Source organism: Cupressus sempervirens, chromosome 1 (assembly GCF_028749045.1).
Source record: "Cupressus sempervirens isolate cs-2001-9-10 chromosome 1, ASM2874904v1, whole genome shotgun sequence".
NCBI lineage: Eukaryota > Viridiplantae > Streptophyta > Pinopsida > Cupressales > Cupressaceae > Cupressus > Cupressus sempervirens.
In genome coordinates this window covers 688,762,144-688,766,203 of record NC_143118.1, presented here as the reverse complement: position 1 = coordinate 688,766,203, position 4,060 = coordinate 688,762,144, and positions in this window count along the sequence as shown.

The following is a 4,060-nucleotide window of genomic DNA, read 5'->3' as shown; positions in this document are numbered from 1 at the left end:
TATTGAAAATTTCTCATATAATTTTATTTTTTATATTCTCCATTCTTTATTTAATATACTTTATTCTTTCATACATGTTTTATCTATGAGGGAGGTAAAATATATAAATGCAAGGAAAGGTAAGGAGATAGAGAGGAAGGTATATATAGAGATGGAGATAGAGATGGATCATATTTTTCACATATTTCATGATTTATATATTGTCTAGAGAATTTGGCTTCTACGAGGAAGTATTATATTTTGAAACAAAAGTAACAATGGAGAAGTGATAGCTTATAATCAACTACACCTTCAATTAAACATATTCAATCAGAATTGAATTAAAATATTTGAATAAAAAAGATAACAAGGTTCCATTGCCAACATGTTGATTATATGTTTTCAATAGGGAGAGAGGGAAATGTATGAAGAGATGGAGGGGGAAAGAGTGATTGTTCTCAAAGACCATTTTGCACTAAGTAGCAAAGATGGATTGATTAGAATAGTAATTAACTACATAATGAAGTGGGAATCAATGATATTTTAAAGGCCAATAAACTCCATTATGTGTAATCAATTATTTCCATCTCTTTTTTCTTAAAGAGACCCTTCAAAAAATATATCAACTTTACTCTTACGTGGTTTAGATTTGGAGTTATATTTTAAGTGGGAACAATTTATCTTTCTTCCTATCTTGTGATGTCTTAATTGTGACAAAGGTTTTAGTTTAATTAGTTGTATTTGCACAGTGAGAGTGAATTAAATTTAGTATTATTGATGTTTCTTTGGGTACTGGACAATTTTGGCAAATTAGTTTATTTACTTGTGACATTTTAACCAAATGATAACTTCTATTTTAGATATGTAATCCCTTATCATATTAAAATGCAATGTATAAAGGTAAAATTACATGATGCTTACTTTTTCATATTAATTAGAAATTTGTGCATGGGTTTTCATGTGTTAATCCCTCTCTTTCCATAAGAAAAGATGTTTTTAAAGAATAGTCTAGTGAAGGCTAGTGGAAATGTAATTTTGGTGGTTCTTCGGGAAACCCTTTTTCCTTTGGGAGTGGTATTTATCATATGAAATTCAAATGGGGATCTTATATCCTATGGAGGGAAACATCTTGTGGATGGCACAAACAATGTGGTTGAATTTGAAGCTACTATCTTGGAAATATGAACATCCAAGAAGCCAAGGGTCCAGAGACTGCATGTGGAAGCTAATTCACAAATTATTAGAAATGTTATTTATTTATGGGGGAAGGGAGACACTTTAATAGGGTTGTAGGTCTCCTTAATTATAGGTCACTAAGTCATTCAAATATGTATGAAAGAGAAAGAGGGGAATTTCCAAATATGATTTCACTTATGATCCAAATTAGATTAGCTAGAACCCAAAGGAAGAAGGGCGTTGGTATTAAATTTGAATTACAAAGAGGAATGCAATATAAGAAAATGTGCTCTTTGGCGCTTAATAGGATAACATTTATGTAAAATTAAAGTAATTGCTTAAATAAATTAAGTTTAGATGCTATGTGTAGATAATTATTGCAGCTAAGATATAGATCTAGAGTAAAGATATTAAGAAAAATAAAAAATAAAATATTTACCTTGAAATGTGTAGAGGAAGATGTATTTTAACTCCAAAAGTCATGGATCTAAACCCTTTTTGAATATCCGTCTACGAATCTCAAAATAAAATAATGAAAGGAACAAAACCCAAAAATCTCCCCAGAAAAGAGCACTAAAGGTCTAGAGTGACTTGGAAGGGTTTCCTACAACCAGGTTGACATAGTCCAGGATTTTGTAATGAACTTCTCTAGAATGCTTTCGAGGAGTAGGTTCTAGATCTATAAGCTCCAATTGATATCTTGCAAATAAACAGAATGAAGAAGGGTTGTGTGGTCGGGGTTGGATGAGGGCTTGCTTGCCTTAGTCAATCCCTAGGTTAAGGAATTAACTGTAATTAAGAAATTTAAATGAAGAAAAGACAAGAAAAATGTTAGGATTCACCTTGCTAAAAACCCTTGTCGATAAGGATTTTGTATGTAATGTACTATAGATCTTTAATGTAGGAATGTAGGGTATCTCCACACTTTGAAATGAATCTACCATAATCTTATCATGGTTCCATGGATGTAAATGTGCATCAATGAAGAAGAAGATGAAATGATTCAACATAGATCTCCTCCCTTGATGACCAACAATAAGATATATCTTGAAGAGGAAATGCTTACAAAGGATCCTTCAATAGAAATCTCCTTGCCTGAAAAATGCTTGATAATCTTGAATACTTGAACTTCTTGAATACAAAAGGAAGAAATCTAGACTTTAGTGCAAGAGCTAAGATTACTTGAGCATTGGATTGAATGAGATATCAAAATGAAGCCTCCAAATCTCCTTATATAATCATTTTTGGGCACAAAAACCATACAAATTGACAAGAGAGCAAAATAAAATTAATTAAACCCCTGAGGCCTTTTGAGCCCCGAGCCTTAAAAACATTGGGGACTAGGTTGACCTTGGTTGACCTAGTCTAGAATAGGTGAACCTGGGTTGACCTTCTCTCGGGGATCAGGTCCAGAGTGCTACAGAAAGAAGAAGTAGATACCATGAGAAATAGGGTGGAAAGAGGAAGAAAATAGGAGAATAAGATATCGAGAACATGTACATCTTATGATAATCCTTATGGGCTATGCTGATATGATTACATCCATATAATTCGTTGACCATGAACAACATCTCCAAGCTTGCTATAGTCTACAAAATATGATCCATATGGGGCAGAGTAGAGTTGTCTTTCAGGCTTGCTTGATTCAAATTTCTAAAATGTACATAGATTTTGATTTCCCTATTCTTTTTGCATATTGGCACTATATTAACCACCCAAGTGGAATGGTGGATGGGATATATTATATGAGATTGAATCATTTTATCGACATCTTTGAACATTGCATATGTCATCCTTGGATTATAATTCCTCGACTTTTGGTGAAAATGGGTCACTCCAGGTTCTAATGGGACTTGATGCTTGAATTGCCATTGTCTGAAGTCTTTCAAGACCTATAAGACCATGCAAATACATCCCCAAATCCCTTTAGAATTCTATAGAATCTTTCCTTTTACAATTTTAGAGCAACATTTTCCCAATTTGATTAGCTTTGGGTTATCTTCGGTAACAATGTTGATCTTCTCACATTCTTCGGATTGCTTCTCCTTTTCTTCAGTAATCTTGTTGAGGTGCCAATATTTTGTGTCAAATAGAGTTCCCAAAGTGATCTGATTAGGATCTAGGACTATTATAGAGGAATGCTTAACATTATTTCATAAAGTAAAATTTCAAAGCGTTAATTAGCAAATTAACACAACTTAAATGCTGAAATGAACAAAGCATAAAAAGGTAATGACTGAAAGAAATAGAGTAGAGAGACATAAGGCAAAACACGATTGATAACTGAGTTCATCCGTGGGTCGGACTACATCTTCGGGTCCTGCTCCAATAGAGGGACCAATCCGATTTGCTCCAAAACCAATTACAAGTGTTGAAGATCTTCCCTTCAAGCACAATTACATCATTACTCTCTAATGTGCAGGAATAATCATCAAGTCTCCAAAATCATAATCTCCTTCTCATCACCTAGATGCCTTTCCAAAGCCTACTACCCCCATTTTATACATCAAATTTAGCCAAAAATGGGCTAAAACAATTAACTAACAAAATCCCCCATTTTGGTTACATTTTTCGAATTTACCCCTTTTACCATTATTTGGATATGATTTGACACCAAAATTAAGGGTTTGTTTTCAACAAATACCCCTAATTAAATAAGCTTGGGCGGATTTGTTATGAATAGATAACAACTCTTCCCTTAATTATACATATGCCATAAATAGCCCATTGGTTGGCCTTAATTTTAGGAGGCCAATGGTTAGGAGTTCAACTCCCATTATCTCATTCCTTTAATTCGAATTAAATAGCTATTTTAATTCAAATTTGAATGTTTTCCCTCTCTTTATGATTTCGTGATGTCATGTTGATGTCATCGAAATCCATACTTTTACTGGAATTTGAAACC